This window comes from Cydia splendana, unplaced genomic scaffold, assembly GCF_910591565.1.
Source record: "Cydia splendana unplaced genomic scaffold, ilCydSple1.2 scaffold_42_ctg1, whole genome shotgun sequence".
NCBI lineage: Eukaryota > Metazoa > Arthropoda > Insecta > Lepidoptera > Tortricidae > Cydia > Cydia splendana.
Genome location: NW_026946887.1, coordinates 784,645 through 810,327, shown reverse-complemented (window position 1 = coordinate 810,327; position 25,683 = coordinate 784,645).

The window sequence follows — 25,683 nt, the reverse complement described above, 5'->3', positions numbered from 1 at the left end:
TCTATTCAAAAATACAGTCAAGACTTTTTTCCAAAATCATGCCTTCTATTCGATTACTGAATATTTATCATTAATAGTACATTACTACAGAGGCCGGGACGAAAGGGGTTGCCGGCCGAAGACATATAGACGGCCGAGCGAAGCGAAGCCGGGGATAGGTCTGAGCGCGGGCAACCCCATTTCCCGCCGAGGTATGTATAGTGCTTTTCTCAAACATGCAATGAAATAAATAAAATAAAAAATCCACGAAACCCAAGTTTTATTTATAGAAAAAACTAAAAGTAAACTACACCCAAAATATAACCAACACCTACCTATATCATTATCACGCGTATGTTTTACACGAGTCGTGTATTTTTACTACCCGTATATTTTCATGTATCTTTGATTTTTTTGTATCCGTCTGACTGTCGTTTTCTTCACATAAGTTTACATAGTCTTTCATGTTGATATCATGTTTCACATACATCGTTGCTTTATGCATGGAGTAAATAAGTATAATTTCTACAGTGTTGACGAGTTTGTAGTTACATTCATTTAAAATATGCCACAAAACTGTTTCTAATAAACTGTAAGCCATTTTTCTTAGTTACTCAAATAATAAAATTGCCATAAGCAACCATATACATACTTCGTCTTTGACTTGGCGGCAGAGGCAGCAAGTTATTAAAATCAATTCTGCTTACGCTGCCAATTCCAACACCTACGATTACAATTAATATTAATTTCATTATTTCGTCGGAACTCATATTAAAGTCAAAAAATCAACAACGCACCATAAATCCAATAAAACAGAATGAATATTTTTCAACTTTACCTCCATAACAATTTAAAAAATATAACTACGCGTGTTTGAGTAGACCTTTTTACCGCTAAAGTTTAGATGAAATATTTTAAATGTTTTTATTTGTGTAGTTAAATTTATAATTTAAAATTATAAAATTATAGAATGTATTATTTATTAAGTTCATGTTGATTTTATACAAATAAAACTGCAAATTATAGCAAACATTGTTTTTTGTTTTTTTTTTATAGGCGTAGTGGCAGAGTGTCATTACGAACCATAAAGCAAATACTGCCTCTAGTTTTTTTATGGATGAATGCCACGATGCTGTGTCACAAATATCTGTGAAATGAAAATTAAAAAAGAGGACTTTGCCGGCCTAGGCCTGCAACATGTGTATGAAATTCCATTAACGACCTTTTGTCCTAGCCGCACCTGAAACGTCATACTTCGCAGCCTATTATAAGGAACATAACATCAATATTTCATTGCATGTTTGAGAAAAAAATATTTTAATTGACGCAAATTGTAAATAGATTTTTATTATTACTAAGCGTATTTACTTTGTAAATTCATACTCTTTAAGTATAATATTGTGAAATGCTGACTTACCATGTAATGATCATGTTACATTATGGTTAATAAATAAACTAAACTAAACTAAACTAGTACAATTGTCTAAATGCGAAGGCCGAAGGCCGAGCTCCGCGTAGGGCCGAAGGCCCGTAGCGTCCAGGATGTCAGTGTTTTAGCACAGAGCAATAGTACAAGTGTCTAAATGCGAAGGCCGAAGGCCGAGCTCCGCGTAGGGCCGAAGGCCCGAAGCGTCCAGGATGTCAGTGTTTTAGCACAGAGCAATAGTACAAGTGTTTAAATACGAAGGCCGAAGGCCGAGCTCCGCGTAGGGCCGAAGGCCCGAAGCGTCCAGGACGTCAGTGCTTTAGCACAGAATAATAGTACAAGTGTCTAAATGCGAAGGCCAAAGGCCCGAAGCGTCCAGGATGTCAGTGCTTTAACACAGAACAATATTACAAGTGTCTAAACGCGAAAACCGAAGGCCGAGCTCCGCGTAGGGCCGAAGGCCCGAAGCGTCCAGGCTATCTGTTCTGTGTTTAAGCACTGACATCCTGGACGCTTCGGGCCTTCGGCCCTACGCGGAGCTCGGCCGTCGGCCTTCGCATTTAGACACATGTACTATTGACCTGTGTTTAGAACTGACCTCCTGGGTGCTTACACACCAAAATTACGAGTATAGATATTTTATTCCGGTAATACACGTTTTATACCAAACTCGTTTGTGTCTTTCCTGTAGCCATCTCAAATTTAAGAGAATCTAAAAGCAATTTTTTACGCAGCACCTTCACTGGCGGAATTATTTTTTTCAGTACTTGAGACTCAAATGAAAAAAAAACGGGATATATATGTACCAGAGTCGTTACATTTTATAGTATTGTCCACAGAAGTGACCTTTTCTAAAATATGTTTTACCCATAGGTACATCAGAGAGTACCCAACTAACACTTTAAACTCTCGCGTTTTGTACACATATTTAATTACACAAACGGGTCTACCGCGATATAATTTCATTGTTTTTACCTTTAATTCCGACGTTTCAGCTGAGTTGCACCAGCTGTGGTCACGGAAAGACTGACGTCCCAACAAATGTCAACGGAGATATTAATAAAACACCACTAAACTACCCGAAATTAGTTTATAAAAATGTTCGGGGTAGACAAAGAAATTGCAGCTACCCGTTAAAGTTTAAGCGTAAACTAAGATAGTAATTAGCAATAGGAATTCGAGATTGTCAAGCAGCCGTCATACGTTCTATGTGTTCTATCAAAGTAACTCGCGCCGCCGCGCCGCCATAGATTCTAATGCATTATTTGAGGAGATTAGCATGTTTTACTAGGGTAAAATTGGTATGTAAAGAACCGTTTTTGCTTTATCTTACTACTTCAGGTATTTTGCGTCAGTTTTGTGCCTTAATTTTCGCACACGATGGCCTCAAACAAGAGCAGTGATAAAAATTCTAATAGTGAATAGAATCAGGCGTTACTTTGCGGAAATCCATATTAATTAAAACGAAAATATTACTTTGCTAATCCGCGAAAAGATAACGTGCTAGTCAATCAGTGCTAACCCGTTATACTTACTTGCGTATTTTTACATGCAATTAATATTCCCACCCTCCCACCGTAAAAATAAATACGCAAATAAATATAGCAAACCACCACCAAAAGAATAATCCTCGACACGTGTTTCGCCTCTCTATGAGGCATCCTCAGGAGTTGTTGACGGTCTGACGCCCGGCAACGGAATGACCTGTCTAGAATGGTCGGCCATATTTATACCTTGACCACTCCCCCTACTGTGCAAGTGTGAGTGAGATGGAAAAATTCGTAATAACGGCGATGACGCAACATTCAATTGTTCGTTAAGAATCATGCCCCTATTGTTGTACCTAATTATTTCCAGTTGTTCCAGAACACCCAAACGCAATCCCTTTTCGCAAACATGTAAAATATCAAAAGAATGATTCTCAGATAGGGCTTGCAATTCGAATATTCGAATATTCGAATTTGTCGAATATTCGGCCTGTTTTGATATTCGAATATTCGGCCGCTCAGGTTTCGAATATTCGAATATTTTTTATTACTATAAAAAATCTATTTAATCCGCTGCAGTTACAGTTTCTGTGTGTTTTCCGGGTATTTACAGTGAATGAGTAATGGTAGGTACCCAAATACGAAGGAAATAATATTTTTACGGTATTCCTCTCGATAGACTTCGTGAATACAGTGAAACCTAACTCAATTTGAAAGAAAACGAAATCAAAAAGTATGTTACATATTTTTACGGTGCATAAGTTTTAAGTTAAAGGGTCATTCTGTTTATTAAGACTAAACCTTGCCCGCACTTATCGCAATTCTCAAATTTGATCATACCAAACCTCACAAACCTGCCCAGTGCCCAACTAGGTAATCTAACTATGCACCTTTAGCTGACAAATAATCCAGTAGTCAACTAACTTTTTCCCTTAAATATTCCAATATTATATAATTAAGCCGACCATTAATTAAGGCCTCTGAGTGACTACAAGTTAATTTAAATCAGAAAATAATTACCTACTAAAAAAAATATCTTACATACCTAGGTTTGGTTTAGATGATTAAAGTTATATTATTACACTCAACGGCGCATTTATAATAAAAGTTTTATCTAGAAATATTGAATACGTCTTATTTTGGCGTTTTACTTGTTTTTATAAATGTGGGCATCTCATAGTAGGATGATAAAATCTAGTCAATTAAGTGGATTTCTGCAAAATATCATTAGTTTTAGCAATATGTGAAATAAGCTTTTGAATAAAACGATAATAAACCGATTTCTCGTTCTTTTTCTTATTTTTTATAATATTCGAATAATTATTCGAATATTCGAATATGTCGTCAGAAAAAGTCGAATATTCGAATACCTGAAAGTTTCGAATATTTGCAAGCCCTATTCTCAGATAAAGTGTGACCTGTATCTAATAAGTGCTTTGCAAAATTGGACTTCTCTGGATGGTTATGTCTATATGACGCAACATGTTCATATTCATATTCATATTCATATTCATATTGCTTATAAACTCCAGACTTTTTCCCATTCTCGATCTTATCTTTGCCATTGCAAAGCTTTGAGTGCAAAGTGTTATTTGTCTTAAAGGCCACAGGAACGTCGTTAGACTTTAAAATTTTGTAAATTGCATCAGACAACTTGCCAACATAAGTTATGCTCGCTTGATATTTCTTAATCGGTTCTGAGGATCGTGCCGCATACAACATAGTGTTGACTATACTATTCCGCTTTTTTCTGATGATACCATCCACAACAGACTTATCGTAACTGAATGAATGGCCCCGAGCGCTTTAAGCTTGATTCAGGCGGCCCGTGGAGTTCGCCTCGCGCACGCTCACGGACGCGCAGCGACGGTACGCGCAGGTCGAAAAGGAATTGCTCGCGATTGTTTTTGCTTGTGAACGATTCCATCAGTATATATTTGGCAGAGAGAAAGTAACCGTTGAATCAGACCACAAACCTTTAGAGAGCATTTTCAAAAAACCTCTCATGTCTGTCCCAGCACGCTTACAACGCATGATGCTACGTCTACAGCATTACGATTTAGTTGTAACTTATAAGCCTGGAAAGTATATGTATATACCGGACACATTGTCTCGGGCGCCTTTGCCAGATCTGTATAGTGAGGGAGTACATAAAAATAACGTGTATCAGATACAACTAATAATTGATAACATACCTATTTCAAATGCGAAACTATCGTTAATTAAAAAAGAATCTCAACGAGACTTCGAATTTGTAAAGCTAGCTGAGTATATTAATATGGGTTGGCCCGACCATAAGTCGCAAGTAGCGCCTGAACTGAAGGTGTACTGGTCTTTTAGGGAAGAATTATTTATGGTCAATGGAGTGATTTTTAAAGATATGTCTGTGTTGATACCGCGAGTCTTGCGATCAACAATGTTAAATATAGTACACGAGGGTCATATGGGCATAGATCGATGCAAGCGGCGCGCGAGACAAGTGATGTACTGGCCTAACATGTCACGTGATATCGAGCTCATGGTGAGACGATGTGCTACCTGCCAGGAGTGCTCAAACGCCCCGCCTAAGGAGCCGCTATTACCCATTGCTATCCCTAAACTTCCGTGGGAAAAAGTTGGTGTAGATATTTTCGAAATAAGAAAAAAATATTTCCTAGTTTTGGTGGATTATTATTCCAACTATGTTGAAGTGTGCAGTTTACCAAATATTTCCTCCAACATTGTGATAACTAACATAAAGGAAATATTTGCACGTCACGGAATACCCGACACTTTGATTACAGATAATGGGACCCAATTTAGTAGTCGCGATTTTAAAGAATTTACCAAAAAATGGGATTTTAATCACGTAACATCATCGCCAAATTATGCCCAGGCTAATGGAAAGAGTGAACGCGCAGTTCAAACGGTAAAGTTAATGCTCAAAAAATCAATTTTAAGTGATAGCGATTTTTATTTAGCACTTCTAAACTACCGAAATACGCCCCGCGACGGTTTGAGCTCCCCTGCGCAGCTTTTGATGAGTCGCAGATTAAGATGATGTAAACTACCAGTTCACCCAGAATTATTAAAGCCGCAACCTGTTAACTCATCTGAACACGACACAATGTTACTTAATCAGCATAAGGCCAAAGTACGGTACGACGTACATTGTAAGGAATTACCTCCACTTGACATAGGAGATGACGTAGTATGTGTAGAAGGAAAAGCTAGGACTCGCGCCACTGTGGTGGGTAAAGCCGCGACTCCTAGATCGTATATAGTTCAAAATAAGATGGGAGGTAAATTCCGACGCAATCGTCGTCATCTGATAAAATGTATGGTCACTGACGAGCCGGTGTCCCCGAAGTCCGAGCCGCCGCAGCCATCAGCTGACTGCGGGGAGGAGTTCAAGGACGCCTGCGAAGATGTCGGTCAATCGGAAACATGCGAAAACCCGTCTTATGATAACGCCCATAAGGCAGATAATCAACAAACACATGCTTCCGATGGACCGACAGGCATAATGACGCGTAGAAAGGCGAAATTATTCGCCGAAAATCAGTCTAAGAAGTAAAATATGTTAAACAGAATTCAATTAAAAATACTCGTTACGTATATAGCCTACGCATAGGTATTTGTTATTAAAATAGCCAACTATATAACTTAATTATCAAATTAATCTATACATATAATAAAGCTGAAGAGGGTCGAAAGTCTGTACATGGAAGATATTTGAAAAAAAGTTGGCTGGGGAGACTTAGAATTGATAACAGAACACGTTCCAACAGTTTTTAGAATTTTTGTCTGTTTGTCTGTTTATCTGTTTATCTGTTTGTCTGTTTATTTGAACGCGCATCACGTGAAAACGGCTGAACGGATTTTGATGAAAACTTTACTAATCTGTCGAGAAAATCCCCGGCCAGGTTATAGGCTATAAAAATTCAACCCCTAAAAGGGGGGGTAGCCACAACACTCGATTGACTTAAGTTTGCCCCTAAATCGTATGGCGCTACTTAGGAAGGAGGGGCAAACTTTTTTCAAATATGTGCTAACACTAGCAACTAGATACTAATAATATTGAAAGTGCGGTCAATGATTTTTACACCACTGTAAATGATATAATTCAAGAATTAGTTCCCTCCAAAACCTTTACAAAACCAAGTAATTTTCCTTCCTGGTATTCCCGTAATCTTATCATGTTAATTAAGAAAAAAAACAAGATACACAAAAAATGGAAAATATATGGACGGTTACCTGACTATAACGCTTTTTCTAATTTACGCTCTAAAATAAAAAACGAAGAAATTTCTTGCTACAATTTATTTATTTCTAGGGCTGAAAATAATATAAAAATTAACTCTAAGTCGTTTTGGTCATTTATAAAATCCAGGAAGGATAACAATGGTATTCCCGATTCGCTCTATTTAGACAATATTACGGCAAACGATGGAGTCAGCACAGCCAATTTATTCAATGACTTTTTTCATTCAGTATTTGAACCTATTCATTCTTCCATGCCTAGTGTCAATAGCCCACAAAACTGTGTTATTAATAACGTTCAAATTGACGTACCTCTGGTGGAAAAATACTTAAAGAATCTAAATGAATCCAAAGGTAGTGGACCAGATGGCATTCATCCTGTATTTTTAAAACGTTGCAGTAAGTCTCTTGCATTACCGGTATGTTTACTCTACAACATGTCACTTAGGTCTGGGTCCTTACCAAAAATTTGGAAAAAATCTATCATTGTGCCTATTTTTAAAAGCGGTGATAAACATAATAATTATTAGAAACTATCGTGGCATTTCAAAATTATCAGTACTACCAAAACTATTTGAAAAAATAATTTATGACACGCTCTACCCAACAATAAGACCGATGTTAATAACGCAGCAGCATGGCTTCATTAATAAACGGTCAACGGAATCTAACTTGTGCGAGCTACTTGATTATGTTCTGAGCGCAATGGACAAGAATTATCAAGTTGATGCTATCTATACCGATTACTCAAAGGCATTTGATAAAATTTCACACTCGGTCTTATTAAATAAACTGGAAATGTTCGGTATTCATGGAGACTTGTTGCGTTGGCTCACATCGTACTTGCGGGATAGAACTCAAGCAGTTACTATTAAAGGATATACCTCTAGTTTCGTGCCTATTACGTCAGGGGTCCCGCAGGGCTCGCATTTAGGACCACTACTATTTAACATATATATTAATGATGTCATTAACTGTTTTTTAAATTCTAAAGTATTGTTGTATGCTGACGATACTAAAATATTTACCGTTGTGAAGTCCGAGACTGATTGCGTTAATTTGCAGGATGACCTTAATAGATTGAACAACTATTGTTTATGTAATAAGCTGTATTTAAACTTAAATAAATGTTCAATTATTACATTTACGCGGAAGATTCACCCTATAACATTTAATTATACAATTGGAAACCAACCACTTACTAGAGTTACTGAGGTTAGAGATTTAGGAGTATTTATAGACAGTGAAATTCAATTGGTCTCACACATAGATAAGATAACATCTAAAGCTTATAAAATGCTTGGTTTCATTTTCAGGCAAAGTAAAGATTTTAAAAACCCCACAACGTTACTTCTTTTATATAATGCATATGTAAGGTCATATTTGGAATACGCATCTACAGTTTGGAGTCCCCACTTTTTAGTGCACATTAATTCATTAGAAAGTATTAAAAAAAAATTTCTTAATCGTATGAAATATAAATTCAAATCTTTTAAGCCTGAGAATTTAGAATTTTGAATCCTTACAAGTGAGAAGAGAAAAGCGAGATGTAATTTTCTTGTACAAATTATTAAATAATTTAATTGATTCTGAAGATCTTCTCAGCAAGATAATATTTAGATGTCCTACGTATCGTACACGGTCCACCGCTTTACTATCCGTTCCATTCACCCGCAAAAAATATGTAAGCAACAAATTTTTAGCAAGAGCTTGCAATATATACAATAAGAAATATTCACACATTGATTTGTTCCAGCATAAGTGTAATAGATTTGTTTCTGTCATCAAACTAAATAAAACTCGTAGCTCGTAATAAATTTGTAATCTTGTCTAGTATTGTTCTAATTGTTATTGTAATTGTAACTATTGTTTGTAATTTCAAATTCTAAATGTGCTTGTTATTTTCCAAATTCTAAATGATGCTTGTTATATATATATATATATATATATATATATATATATATATATATATATTTTTTTTTTAATTGTTCTTGTGGAATATCTTACTTGCTGAATGTTACTGTTTAACCAATTTCTAAATTCAAAATACTTAATAATTGTACCTTTTTTTCGGAGCAAAGGAATTTTGTATTAGCTATAAGTGGAAACTGTTTTGGCTTATGTTTTAACTATATCTTTTACCTAATTGTATTATTATGTGCTGCATGTTTCCCAAATAAATAAATAAATAAATAAATAAAAACAAAAAAAAAAAAACACTATAGAGTACACTGGTAAACTAACAGATGGCGCTGAATTTAATACGATGTGACATAAATAAGTCACCGAGGAAGGATTTTGCCAAATTAACTCTAAGTTTAGAAGACCCCTTTTCTAAAATTTCAATCAATCGTACGGATATCAACAAATTTAATTGAATAATTGTGTTGATTTAATAATACAACAAAATTAAACGACAGTAAATTAATTGCCCCTCATTGCACAGTGCCATCTTTTGGGGAGCCGAGTAAACATTAAGTAACCAAGAAAACTAAAAATGAGTTTACATAGTTACGTAGTGGTAAAATAAACACACATATCAACACGCGTATAATTGCATAAAATTATTTATTTTCTCCGTCATGAATTATACCTAATTGTAATTATATCGCATCCATATCAAATCCATATTCATACGTATCGCCTCCTTAAGCACTTAATAATGGCCACGAAGTTGGGTACTTTGAAAAAAAAAACATTGACCTCTGTCATTTGCAGTGCCGGATTTTCTTTTAAGCAAAATAAGCACTTGCTTAGGGCACCATTGTCTAGGGGCACCAAAAATTATCGAAAAATTTACGCGTTCGCTTCGCTCGCGTTTTCAATAACTTTCTAAGATATGATAAATGTGACATTCGGTTGGCAACTGCAGCAGCATTACTCTGCTGCAACGTTACTGCTGCAGGACTGTCAATTTTCGTGATAAAATAATGTGTCCACACTAAAAGTAAAAATGTACACCTGTCTATCAAATTGCGTTTTTTTTATATCGAAAAATTGTCGCTTCGCTCGCGTTTTCAATAACTTTCTAACATATCATAAAGGTGACATTCAATTTTCGTGATCTAATGATGTGACTGATTTCCATACTAAAAGTAAAAATGTACAACTGTCTATCAAAATGCGTTTTTTACATCAAATAATTTTCGCGCTCGCTTCGCTCGCGTTTTCAATGACTTCCTAACATATGATAAAGGTGACATTCGGGTGGCGACTGCAGCACCATTAGGTAATCTGTTGCAACGTTACTGGTGCGGCACTGACAATTTTCGTGATAAAATGATGTGACTGATTTCCATACTAAAAGTAAAAATGTACAACTGTCTATCAAAATGCGTTTTTTATATCAAAACATTTTCGCGCTCGCTTCGCTCGCGTTTTCAATGACTTCCTAACATATGATAAAGGTGACATTCGGGTGGCGACTGCAGCACGTTTAGGTAATCTGTTGCAACGTTAGTGGTGCGGCACTGTCAATTTTCGTGATATAATGATGTGACTGATTTCCATACTAAAAGTAAAGATGTACAACTGTCTATCGAATTGCGTTTTTTTTATATCGAAAAATTGTCGCGCTCGCTTCGCTCGCGTTTTCAATAACTTTCTAAGATATGATAAAGGTGACATTCGGGTAGTGACTGCAGCAGCATTAGGTACTCTGTTGCAACGTTATTGCTGCGGCACTGTCAATTTTCGTGATAAAATGATGTGACTAATTTCCGTACTAAAAGTAAAAATGTACAACTGTCTATCAAAATAAGTTTTTTACATCAAAAAATTTTCGCGCTCGCTTCGCTCGCGTTTTCAATGACTTCCTAACATATGATAAAGGTGACATTCGGGTAGCGACTGCAGCAGCATTAGGTACTCTGTTGCAACGTTACTGTTGCGGCACTGTCAATTTTCGTGATAAAATGATGTGACTGATTTCCGTACTAAAAGTAAAAATGTACAACTGTCCATCAAATTGCGTTTTTTTATATCGAAAAATTTTGGCGCTCGCTTCGCTCGCGTTTTCAATACCTTTCTAAGATATGATAAAGGTGATATTCAGTCAGGGACTGCAGCAGCATTACTCTGTTGCAACGTTACTGCTGCGGCACTGTCCATTTTCGTGATAAAATGATGTGACTGATTTCCGTACTAAAAGAATAAATGTACAACTGTCTATCAAATTGCGTTTTTTTATATCGAAAAATTTTCGCGCTCGCTTCGCTCGCGTTTTCAATAACTTTCTAAGATATGATAAAGGTGACATCCGGGTGGCGACTGCAACAGCATTAGGAACTCTGTTGCAACGTTACTGCTGCGGCACTGTAAATTTTCGTGATAAAATGATGTGACTGATTTCCATACTAAAAGTAAAAATGTACAACTGTCTATCAAAATGCGTTTTTTATATCGAAAAATTTTCGCGCTCGCTTCGCTCGCGTTTTCAATAACTTTCTGACATATGATAAAGGTGACATTCGGGTAGCGACTGCAGCAGCATTAGGTACTCTGTTGCAACGTTACTGTTGCGGCACTGTCAATTTTCGTGATAAAATGATGTGACTGATTTCCGTACTAAAAGTAAAAATGTACAACTGTCCATCAAATTGCGTTTTTTTATATCGAAAAATTTTGGCGCTCGCTTCGCTCGCGTTTTCAATAACTTTCTAAGATATGATAAAGGTGATATTCGGTCAGGGACTGCAGCAGCATTACTCTGTTGCAACGTTACTGCTGCGGCACTGCCAATTTTCGTGATAAAATGATGTGACTGATTTCCATACTAAAAGTAAAAATGTACAACTGTCTATCAAAATGCGTTTATTATATCGAAAAATTTTCGCGCTCGCTTCGCTCGCGTTTTCAATAACTTTCTGACATATGATAAAGGTGACATTCAATTTTCGTGATATAATGATGTGACTGATTTCCATACTAAAAGTAAACTGTCTATCCAATTGCGTTTTCTTAAATCGAAAATTTGTCGCGCTCGCTTCGCTCGCGTTTTCAATAACTTTCTAAGATATGATAAAGGTGACATTCGGGTGGCGACTGCAGCAGCATTAGGTACTCTGTTGCAACGTAACTGTTGCGGCACTGTAAATTTTCGTGATAAAATGATGTGACTAATTTCCGTACTAAAAGTAAAAATGTACAACTGTCTATCAAATTGCGTTTTTTTATATTGAAAAATTTTCGCGCTCGCTTCGCTCGCGGTTTCAATAACTTTCTAAGATATCATAAAGGTGACATTCAATTTTCGTGATATAATGATGTGACTGATTTCCATACTAAAAGTAAACATGTACAACTGTCTATCGAATTGCGTTTTTTTACATCGAAAAATTGTCGCGCTCGCTTCGCTCGCCTTTTCAATGACTTTCTAACATATGATAAAGGTAGTGATCCAAAGGACTCGAGCCTTTTAGCTCTTTTTTTAGGGCTCGCCTCATCTCTTGACGCCTAAAAGGCTAAAAGGCTATTTAGCTCTTTAGCCCCCGAGCCTAATTCTATTTAAGAGCCTAGGCTCTTGGGGCTTAATAAGGTAATTGTAAAATATTTTATCGGGACACAGTGGATACAGTCCTCTAGCATATCCATCTGTCAACTTTACTTCAAGTTCCGCCTCCAGGGGAGAGGGAGAGAAATTAGGATTAGAAATTAGCCGCTTACTGACACAGACCGAATTCCACGCGGGCGGAGCCGCGGGCACAGCTAGTTTATACTAAGTCGGAATAACCGAAGTAATGAGATCTTATTTAGTTCACCGTAAGGTTTAAAATCACCTGTCTAATTTTAGCATCATAGTAAAATTATGATATCACGGTTTCATTTTGAACCTTACAGTCTCTTATCTTCTCTTATTTAAGGTGTTTGGTGCATCATAGACATTATAGTTATACAACCGTGAGAACACATAGAAATAAGTTTCATTATGCTTTGAATTAATTGGCTAGTATTATACTTACTTAGTAATAAGTTAAAGATAAACAGTTACTTCAGAAAAACCAATAGGTCGTTTAGACGTAGGTGTAAAAATATATCGGTCATACTTATAACTAAAATATATGTCGAATACCGATGGTCCTAAAAGCGGTGGGCGCGTGGGGTAGTATCTCGATGTATTACTTCACAGCTAAACCAGTATGCTACCATGCTACCAGTGCATGAAATAAACATTAGGACTCGTTAACCATACTAGTGCCTACTATACTTCAGTACTAAATGTTTATAAGAACTAATTGCTATGTTTAACTCAAAGGAGCGATATGAAAGTAAACGTTTAAATCTTTATTCAAGTCAAACTAGGCCGGCTCCAACCCTACGCCTCTAACATGAGAAGATTTAGCCCTATATGGGACCGGCAACAAACTCAGAGGGACAATTCTTTACAAAACAAGTTAAAACAACACATAACACATCATTTCTTTATTTCACAAAAGTAAGCTTCTAATGAAACATAAGAAATCAAAATAACACTTGAAATAAAACACTTAGCTAAATGGTTAAAGAACGCAGGATTCTATAAGCTATCAGAATAATCCTTCAGGTATAAACCTTCAGGAACGTAGCGAGTTAGGCACGAGATTGGCTAACGAGTATGTCCGATCTCTAGCGCGGTCCGATCAAGAAGAACTACCAGCGGCGGAGCCTCTCCGCTCCCGCCTCAGTCAAGTTGGCAAACCTGCTCGACCAGTCTACCAACATACCGACAAAACGCCAACTCGTGCCTACGCTCACTCGAGAGAAACCTCTCGACGTTCCAAAGCCTTCTACCTGTCATCTCAGTACAACAACACGCCAATAGATGGCGTTACTATCTACGCAACTTTATTTCAACAATGCTCCAATAGACGGAGTTACTACACAACTTCATTTATTTTGTTACAACCAAATAATACGTAGCTCAACATTGCTAATCGATTTTATACAGGCGTCTAAAATAATGAACTATAACGCTGCAATACGTCTTTCTGGTGTCAGGTTCCGACACGGCCGTCCTGCGCTACACACGTCCTCGTGTGTGGGTGTATGCATTTGATTCTGTAACAAAATACTCAGCACAGTATCTCATCGCTCGGTCATTCCTGACCCACAATTTGGGTCTCTCTCAAATTACTATTAAAATCAAACTTTATTATCAATCAAACCAAAAAAATAGTTCAAAGTCATTAATCAATCCTCATTTCTCTAGTCAAAAATAGTCCATCGAGCAACGACTTAATAAAAATAATCAGTAATCATCGCCGCTATCTAGCGGATACACTCCAATAATCATCGCCTCCATCTGGCGGATACTCTCAAATTTATGTGAAAACAGAACAATCTCAAACATCAAAAACACAAATCACAACAGCTCTAATTCATTGCTCGACAGTATCACTACCATTGTCATCAATATCAATTTACGGGGAAATTATCTGGCATAAAAAAAAAATCTTTGGTCATATGTGATCTAAATTTTTGTAAGACATCTTAAAACAAATAATATTCTGATTTGATAATGCCAATTTTACTCATATGAACACAGTACATAAACAAAACAACACCAGTCCTTCGGTGCATTGCCAGTCCTTCAGTAGATACCAGACCCTCGTCAGAAGTAACCATCTCAGCCGCGTAAGTGCTACTCCTCGCAAAGAGCATTCTGCACATAAAAAGCAGACCACGTGCACCTCTTACATGCTCCGGCACTTCTGATGCGGTCACTAAACAATACCCAGTCCATCTAAAGCAAAACATTAGTGCCCAGTCCATCGGGCGTGCCTTCAGTCCATCGAAAGCAAAACAGTAGTGCCCAGTCCATCGGGCGTGCCTTCAGTCCATCGAAAGCAAAACAGTAGTGCCCAGTCCATCGGGCTTGCCTTCAGTCCATCGAAAGCAAAACAGTAGTGCCCAGTCCATCGGGCTTGCCTTCAGTCCATCGAAAGCAAAACAGTAGTGCCCAGTCCATCGGGCTTGCCTTCAGTCCATCGAAAGCATGACAGTATTGCCCAGTCCATCGGGCGTACTTTCAGTCCTTCGAAAGTACAAGCTTTCAGTCCATCGAAAGCAAAAACAATGTTAAGAGTGAATTCCAAAAAGAAAATAAAAACGGTTCTTTAAATCATGTTACTCAGAACCATTGGTACTATCAGCGTCAACTGATCAACTGAAACTGAACATCACTGATCAAAATCACTAAAGATAGCTTTCTACTTTAGCTTTAACTACAGAAACTCAGCTTTCTACTTTAGCTTTAACAACAGAAACTCGCTCAAAACTTCTATGCAGAAGTAAATCCTCTCAAAATAATCCCAACAAAATGGGAACTGCTCACCAGATTAATAAAGCATGATGCACGCGTCGCGACCAAGTCAAAGGTGGTAGTGGTGAAGTCCGACCCAAGCACGAAGGCTGATGCTTTCCGACTTGCAGTTGCCGTTGCTGCGGCAGATGGCGAGATGCACGATGTGGTTTAACATAGCTGGCTGTTACTGAAATCATCATTAGCACGGCATCAGGTTTATCATGTAAGCAGGATAAACTCAAAGGTTTATTAAATGCAATGTAGCAGACACAAAAAAACATGTTTCCATTGTATACGGGACTTCAAAAATCTCAGAATAAAATTTAAACTTCAATGAGTGCGTTTTATTTCATTCTATGAACAAACAAACATGTGTTCCAAAAATAAGTAACACGGTAAAATGGGCCAATACGAAAAGTGACAGCTTATTAGTTACGTTCGACTGTTATGCTTCGCCATTACACTCAAAATAAAATTCACTAATAATCAATTAGAACTAAACCTGTCCTTTTATTTCCAAATCTCCAGCACAGATGATACTGCACAGCTGCTTCTGTGTCACGGGCGTAATGGTGTCTGCAAGTTCGCTCGACTCTGGCTGCAGGACACTGTAACATTAATTTTCATATGCGTAGCTCATGTTTCCATAGTATGCACGTTTTGTGATCTATCACGGCATTACGGGCAATAATTTGTCGCAATTTTATTAATTTATTACATAATCCTATGCATTGGCAAATCAGCAGGATCAATTTCTAACGGTGCATTGTATTTCATGAAAAAAAAATATTTTTTGAGGGTAGATGCACAAGTGAGCGATGAAATAATATCACGTCGTGATAGCCGATATTTGGTTGTAATTAACAACATGGATTTCACTTCAAAATAATTCAAGATCACTTAGATTTAAACGGATTATAAAAATTAATTGTATCTTCATAAAAAAACAATTATTGAGGGTAGATTCACAAGTGAGCGATAAAATAATATCACGTCGTGATAGCCGATATTTGATTGTAATTAACAATATGGATTTCACATCAAAATAATTCAAGATCACTTAGATTTAAATGGATTATAAAAATGAATTGTATTTTCATGAAAAATCAATTATTGAGGGTAAATTCACAAGTAAGCGATGAAATAATATCACGTTGTAGTAGCTAATACTCGGTTTTAATTAACAGTATGGATTTCAAATCAAAATAACTCAAGATCGCTTCGATTTAAATGGATTACAAAAATTAATTACAAAGAAACTTAACGATCCCAGAGATGACGTCACGTCACAACCGTTATGCTAGACTGCCTCAATCATAATTCACAATTTCACAATAATTCTCACCAAATAACAATGAATTACACTCACCTTTCAATGAAGGTTAGACACGTGAGCTTACCATTACCACGTGTCCAGATTATGGAATGTAGGTCACCAGAAATACACCACGCTCCCAGGTGGCTGTGTAAGCAATACATGAAACTCTGCATCGATCCCACTTCTGATGTCGAATACCGATGGTCCTAAAAGCGGTGGGCGCGTGGGGTAGTATCTCGATGTATTACTTCACAGCTAAACCAGTATGCTACCATGCTACCAGTGCATGAAATAAACATTAGGACTCGTTAACCATACTAGTGCCTACTATACTTCAGTACTAAATGTTTATAAGAACTAATTGCTATGTTTAACTCAAAGGAGCGATATGAAAGTAAACGTTTAAATCTTTATTCAAGTCAAACTAGGCCGGCTCCAACCCTACGCCTCTAACGTGAGAAGATTTAGCCCTATATGGGACCGGCAACAAACTCAGAGGGACAATTCTTTACAAAACAAGTTAAAACAACACATAACACATCATTTCTTTATTTCACAAAAGTAAGCTTCTAATGAAACATAAGAAATCAAAATAACACTTGAAATAAAACACTTAGCTAAATGGTTAAAGAACGCAGGATTCTATAAGCTATCAGAATAATCCTTCAGGTATAAACCTTCAGGAACGTAGCGAGTTAGGCACGAGGTTGGCTAACGAGTATGTCCGATCTCTAGCGCGGTCCGATCAAGAAGAACTACCAGCGGCGGAGCCTCTCCGCTCCCGCCTCAGTCAAGTTGGCAAACCTGCTCGACCAGTCTACCAACATACCGACAAAACGCCAACTCGTGCCTACGCTCACTCGAGAGAAACCTCTCGACGTTCCAAAGCCTTCTACCTGTCATCTCAGTACAACAACACGCCAATAGATGGCGTTACTATCTACGCAACTTTATTTCAACAATGCTCCAATAGACGGAGTTACTACACAACTTCATTTATTTTGTTACAACCAAATAATACGTAGCTCAACATTGCTAATCGATTTTATACAGGCGTCTAAAATAATGAACTATAACGCTGCAATACGTCTTTCTGGTGTCAGGTTCCGACATATATATAGGTATATATAGTGTAAGGTTTTCTGATAAATATAAAAAAAAAAACGGGAATAGACTAAGTAATGTATATATTGATAAGATTGTAGAATGTAATGGGTTGTTGTGACAGATAATTTATGTTACAAAACAACAAATTGTTTAGTTTTTTAAGAAATTCCTTTTGGGGGAGATGTTGTAGGTATCTGTAAGTTTAGGGTTCTACCCTCTTATGTTTTAATAAATCAGTTGTTGTCAAGGACTCGTGGTGTTTCATTGAATAGTACAGTAACCATTTAACAATTCACAATCAATTCAATTCATTTGACAAGCAGTTAAGAATTCTTCGTTTGTTTTTGAAACCGAACATCACAAGAGTATGGTTGTGCCTATGAATCCACGAGCTCCTATTCTTTATGGACTTCCCAAAATTCATAAGGATAATATCCCAGTTCGTCCAGTGGTCTCATATTTGGGTACGCCAACTTATAATCTGGCAAAAAGGTTGAATTCCATTATAAGAGACAAGTCCCAGTTCCAGCCGAAATTTTGCTTGAAAAATAGTTTGCAGTTAATAGAAAAGATCAAGGACATTGTGACACGGCACTTTGTATAGTTAGCTCAGTTTAACGTTTTTAGTATTGTCTCGAATATAGTATAGTTTTGTTCTATGGCAAGGAAGTCTTTGATGTAGCAACAATATACATGACAGGCATTCAGCCAATAAGAAACAAATTGAAGCTGATGGTGTTGCTACTTCAAATTAAATCCTAAATTTATGGAATAATATTAATAAATATTTAAATCAAAAACTTAATTTATAAATACAAAATAGGTTGAAATATATTCAAATAATTGAATATGATTTATTTCTTTGGGTTATACTTGCATATAAAAATATTCCATGAATTTCATTAGTTACTGTTGTTTTGATTATGTCATTCCAGGGACAGAATGGCTTGAGATTTTCCCGGTTGGTTTTCGCCCTGGATGGGCATCTTTTATACATAGAACAGTGAAGCGAAGTACATCATGCTCTGGTAGCATCGATCAGAGGCTTGGTTATGCAGTAGCCGCTGCATCCATGAGCTAGGGAGCTCATGCTGTTGTTATTTTGCCACAAACATCTGCTGGTAAAGCAATGTGGTTGGGAGGGAGCATCAATCAGAGCTGTGAGATGAGTCCACTGTAGGAATTTACAGCTGCTGACTGGGTTTTTATGTTATTACGTATGTGAAATCAGTTCGCATATCAGAGTATGGAAGTCTGTCCATATTCCTAAAACTTCAAGTGTGTCTGGTGAGCAGTTCGCCATGAAAATTTCGCTCTTCTGCTGGATGGAGGTGACGTCACCTTCAAACTGAGACCTTAGTCCTTCAGTGTTGCTCTGCGGTGTCGGGTCAGATTCCTGCTGCTGCAAATCGGCTCCGGCACAGCGGAGGATGACACGTCGGGCTTGAACTGGTGGAACATTGTTATGAGGTTGGTGTACGCTTTCCTTCCATCCTAGAGGCATTTTCCAAATTTAAAGTTAAAGAATTTAGTAGAATCATATGTGATGGCAAATGATAATTTAGGGACTAACAAATTTAGATAGGTCTGCTTGTAAATCATTTTAGAACCATTTCTGGCACGACCCAGCTCTGTCGTCTGACATTATTAAAATAAGGTGCTTATGCTAGCTTAATGATTTACATGTAGAATAACTGCCCGTGTTCGAATTAGTAATAAATGATGTGTCACAAAATCTAACTTTTCATTTCATATCCTTTATTGCCCTGAATAGCTGATGGAAATAAGTTTAGCACCTGCTTGAGCTTTTGGTAAGATTTGGTTTTTATTGAATTTTAGTAACTCTAATTGTCCGTGAGTTTCCTCTGGGAGAGCCCCTGCCGGGCAAGGATAATTTACGTGACAATATTAACATACCAGATAATGCTGTTCTTCTTTCATTGGATGTAGACAGTTTGTTTACAAATGTGCCATATGGAGAGATTTTGGAGATTCTTAAGGGTCTTTTTGAAAGGCAACGTTTACATCCAGGGGAAGTAGATGAATTGATAGATCTAACAGCGATTTGTATGAAACAAAATTATTTCAGATTTGGGGGACAGTATTATCTGCAAAGTGATGGTTTGGCTATGGGTTCACCACTAAGTCCTTTAATGGCTGATATTTTTATGGACCATTTTGAGAACCAGCATATTGTGGGCAACAATAATATATTATACTATTTTAGATACGTGGATGATTTGATTATTTGTTGGACGGGTAGTATGGGCTTGCTGGATGCATTTATTGCAGAAATTAATAGTAAGCATCCAAAAATTAAGTTTAAAAAGGAACTAGAGCAAGACAACTCACTGAATTTTCTAGATTTAACAATTACTAAAGTAAACAACAGGCATCAGTTCAAAATTTACCGTAAGCCTACACATACCGATACAGTTATCCCGGCTTCTTCCACGCATCCGTGGCAGCATAAGTTGACTGCTTTTCATTGTTATGTGCATAGAATGTTGACTGTGCTCTTTCTGATGAACACTATCAGATTGAATTAAATAATATTTATCACTTAGCAGTTTCAAATGGTTACGATAAGTCTGTTGTGGATGGTATCATCAGAAAAAAGCGGAATAGTATAGTCAACACTATGTTGTATGCGGCACGATCCTCAGAACCGATTAAGAAATATCAAGCGAGCATAACTTATGTTGGCAAGTTGTCTGATGCAATTTACAAAATTTTAAAGTCTAACGACGTTCCTGTGGCCTTTAAGACAAATAACACTTTGCACTCAAAGCTTTGCAATGGCAAAGATAAGATCGAGAATGGGAAAAAGTCTGGAGTTTATAAGCTTACCTGTGACGATTGCAATAAGGTGTATGTGGGGCGAACGGGCCGTAATTTCACTACTAGGTATAAAGAGCATGTTGCGTCATATAGACATAACCATCCAGAGAAGTCCAATTTTGCAAAGCACTTATTAGATACAGGTCACACTTTATCTGAGAATCATTCTTTTGATATTTTACATGTTTGCGAAAAGGGATTGCGTTTGGGTGTTCTGGAACAACTGGAAATAATTAGGTACAACAATAGGGGCATGATTCTTAACGAACAATTGAATGTTGCGTCATCGCCGTTATTACGAATTTTTCCATCTCACTCACACTTGCACAGTAGGGGGAGTGGTCAAGGTATAAATATGGCCGACCATTCTAGACTTCTAGACATTCCGTTGCCGGGCGTCAGACCGTCAACAACTCCTGAGGATGCCTCGTAGAGAGGCGAAACACGTGTCGAGGATTATTCTTTTGGTGGTGGTTTGCTATATTTATTTGCGTATTTATTTTTACGGTGGGAGGGTGGGAATATTAATTGCATGTAAAAATACGCAAGTAAGTGTAAGATTCATTAAAATTACTAATTATTAGAAACAGATTTAATGAAATAAAGAGTTGAATAATCATTGGTAATCTATAATTTAATAAATTTAAAAGTAACGTGATTGATAGTTGACCTTTGTAAATAGAAGGTAGTTGGAAGAAAGAAGAAAAGACGACTGGCATGGCGGTTAACGGGCATTCGGTTACGGGCAGAGGTGAAGGGAGGACGATTGTGAAGTGAGGTGATTGGAGATTGAACTGTAACGGAATATTGTGATCAGGAAATATATTGCTGTTATGGAAGAAGGAATTTTTATTACAGATCAGAAGTGGTAAGTACCTACAAGTCAGTATGGTATTCCTGAATGTATTATATTATGTAGGTATTAATATTAGAACTGATTGAGTTAAATCTTAATTGCCCAATTAAGTTGTTATAATAGTAACAGTGGTGTAAAATTATTATAATTATACATATACCTATACATATATTAGTAACACTTATATTGGTTGTTGTTTAGTTGAAATTAATTATCATTTCGTATATCCTATGTTAGGAAGTTTATGTTTAACGGGCGCTTAGAAACAAAGACACCGTTAGTTTTATCAAGAACAAAATAATTGGGTAAACCCATTTCGGCCTAGTCGTTCACTCGAGAGCATTATACTGCAAGTTTTCTCTTCAAGACCAACAGTTAGGTTTTTTTTAGTGTTTGCTGTAATGACTATCCATAATATAATTAAAGCATTCATTACATCGCGGGTAGCGTGAAACCTTTGGAACACCGATTTATTTTGAATAGTTCGGATACCTTTATGATTATTTACAGGCGTAGATCGGATTCTTTTAGTCTATGTATGTACCGCTTATTTGGTTACAACTTTTACCATATTTTCAATATATTACTTATCAATACGTCAGTATTATATAGCGGGGTTAAGTGTTTTCGAAATTATAAACTACTCAGACTGTAAATAAGTAGGAATGATACTTTTACTGGTAGTTACCGACCCGCCGACCTAGCCGGAGTTAACAATCGCTGTCGCTTCGACAACGAAAAGCATTATGTATCTATATCACTCTTCCATATTAGCGCGACAGTGACAGTTGCGTTCCGATCGCTACGGAGCGTAAGCGATTGGCATCTTGGCTACGCGGCCCGTTTCGTATTCCGGATCCCGTTTCGAATATCGGATCCATCTCGCGTTCCTAGATTTGGGTCCGTGCCGGATACTGGAACCGTGCCGGATGCATACCTGATTTGTGCCTGATGAGTTCCGGATCCATGCCGGATTCGTACCGGATCCGTCCCGCACTTGTGCCGGATCCGTGCCGGATTGATACCGGATCTGTGCCGGATTAATACCGCATGTATATCATTTGCCGGATTCGTGCCGGAACTGAACCGGATGCGTGCCGGATTGGTATCGGATCAGTGCCGGATCCCGAATTTGTTCTAGATTCCGTTTCTGTACCAGTTTTAGAATTTTCTCGTTTCGAAAAGCCTGTGTTCCGGATCCGTACCGGGATACGGATCTGTTTTGGATTTAAGATCTGTTTTAAACGTCCCGCATTCTACCCCGGAAGCAGTAACGTAAATTAAATAAATAAATAAAACAGTTGAATTTAGCTTAATAAGAACAATTTATATTAGTCTACTATTAACAATCCAAAGATTTAGAACTCTTCCATTGCTGGTGTTGTTTTCGAGTTCCAGACTATGGACCATGAGGAAAAAAAACATCCAGGCGGCGCTTGAAAACTCCTGAGCGTGACCGAAAATCGAAATCTGATGACGGACAAGAACGTCGAAGCCGAAGTCGCAACCGCCGCCAGTCCCCGAGGAACAACAGACGGAGTCGCAACCGGCGAAGCCGCAGCAGCGGCAGACACGGCCGAGGCAATGAGAGGTGGCTTCGAAGATCAACACGGAAGGACAACACGGCCAGGATCGCTTCCACGTGGAAGCCGCACAGGACAGGAACGGATGGCTTGTATATCTTTGTCGTCTTCAGTTGTAGATTTTAATAGATGTCGTTTATTGCTTAAACTGCGAATATTTTGGTACAGTACCTTAAAGTTATTTGTATTGACGAAAGTTGTCTCGAGGTACGGGTTCACAGATTATGGGGGTGGAATCGTTGTCCAGGCAATGCTGTGGTGTCCTGTAGTTCGCTCAAGTTAGTTGTATGGGGCTCGTTAGCCTAATTTATAAGTTTTGGTCTTGGTTGTTTCCTCTTTTGGCAAAATGTGACGTTAACGCTGGTAAAGGAAAGACTAAGTTACGTTTCTTCAGTATTTGTTCATAATTTAGTATATTAAAAAAAAAAAAAAAACAATAACGATCGATGCGCTATACGCTATACACCGATATTAGTACCTACCTACGTAATAATGGGTTGAGCTAGGGCAATATAGGTTGATTGGCGCTGCGGTATATCCATGATATTTCGAAGATATTTAAATGAGTGTTAGGTTATTTCCTGACACTATTTAACTGTGGTTTGAATGTACGCTGTAAAGTTGCGTTTCTCATCTTCCTCTGTCGGTTGTCAGTCTGCTCATCCAGAATAACACCTAAGTACTTTATAGACGAAGTTTTTCTACTGTTTTACAATTACATGACGTCTGGTAGGTACCAGTGGTAACTAATATATGAATAAACTTTTGACACATTTAGAGACCACGAGGCGGAAGCAGCTGTTTTATACACGCACACATATCTCGTTTAGTCTGCGTTTAGAGTTACAAATTGTATTGAAGCCTGTTCGTCACCAAAGCTAGACCGCTTTCTGTGAAGGCGCTTACTGCATCCCAGGAAGCACCGTGAAATAGTATTGCCGTGTCATCTGCGTAGCACAACGTCTGCATTGGTCAGATCCAAGAAAGTCAAGTCGTTAATGTAGATTAGAAACAAAGTTAATCCAAGTATATGTAAAGTTGTTTGGTTAAAATTACCGACTTGTTCTTTAACCCTAACACAAGTGTGCGGCCTAACAGGACAGTTCCGCGTATCCGGGAAATCTACAATTTTCTAATTATTATTATTAGAATAATTTCAATCGACGGGAATTTTTTTTTTCAATCTTATAAATCTTATAATGTTGGCGGGATCATTTTGGCTGGTGTTGATTGAATAACCAAGGTTGGGCCTACACTAGTAAAGTATTCATTATAACCGTGTATTGATTCGCTTTCAGTATCCTTGGTTTTAAGAAGTTCGTTGCATTTTAAATATTTTAGCTTGGTTATTGTAGCAAGCAAAGCTCTGCTGATTGCTGTTGATCAATTCGTCAATTGTGGTTGGTGCAACTGACGCTTTAAGTGGCAAGTAATATAAAACGATATGATGATAATACCTACATATGATGATAAGTATAATATTATCGAATTATAAAATTGCTGGATTATTTTAATTAATGAGTTACGGATTAATGAGTTACGGATTGATGAGTTACGGATTAATGAGTTACGTATTAATGAGTTACGTATTAATGAGTTACGGATTGATGAGTTACGGATTGATAAGTTACGGATTGATGAGTTACGGATTGATGAGTTACGGATTGATGAGTTACGGATTGATGAGTTACGGATTAATGAGTTACGGATTAATGAGTTACGGATTAATGAGTTACGGATTAATGAGTTCTGGATTAATGAGTTACGGATGAATGAGTTACTGGATTAGTGAGTTACTGGATTAATGAGTTACTGGATTGATCGGTTACTGGATTGATCAGTTACTGGATTGATCGGTTACTGGATTGATCAGTTACTGGATTGTTCAGTTACTGGATTGATCAGTTACTGGATTGATCAGTTACTGGATTGATCAGTTACTGGATTGATCAGTTACTGGATTGATCAGTTACTGGATTGATCAGTTACTGGATTGATCAGTTACTGGATTGATCAGTTACTGGATTGATCAGATACTGGATTACTGGATTAATCAGTTAATGAATTATTGAGTTATTGGATTATCGAGTGAGTGGATTATAGAGTTATTGGATTATAGAGTTATTGGATTATAGAGTTATTGGATTATAGAGCTATTGGATTATAGAGCTATTGGATTATAGAGCTATTGGATTATAGAGCTATTGGATTATAGAGTTATTGGATTATAGAGTTATTGGATTATAGAGTAATTGTATTATAGAGTTATTGGATTATAGAGTTATTGGATTATAGAGTTATTGGATTATAGAGTTATTGGATTATAGAGTTATTGGATTATAGAGTTATTGGATTATAGAGTTATTGGATTATAGAGTTATTGGGTTATAGAGTTATTGGGTTATAGAGTTATTGGATTATAGAGTTATCGGATTATAGAGTTATCGGATTATAGAGTTATCGGATTATAGAGTTATCGGATTATAGAGTTATCGGATTATAGAGTTATGGGATTATAGAGTTATCGGATTATAGAGTTATCGGATTATAGAGTTATTGGATT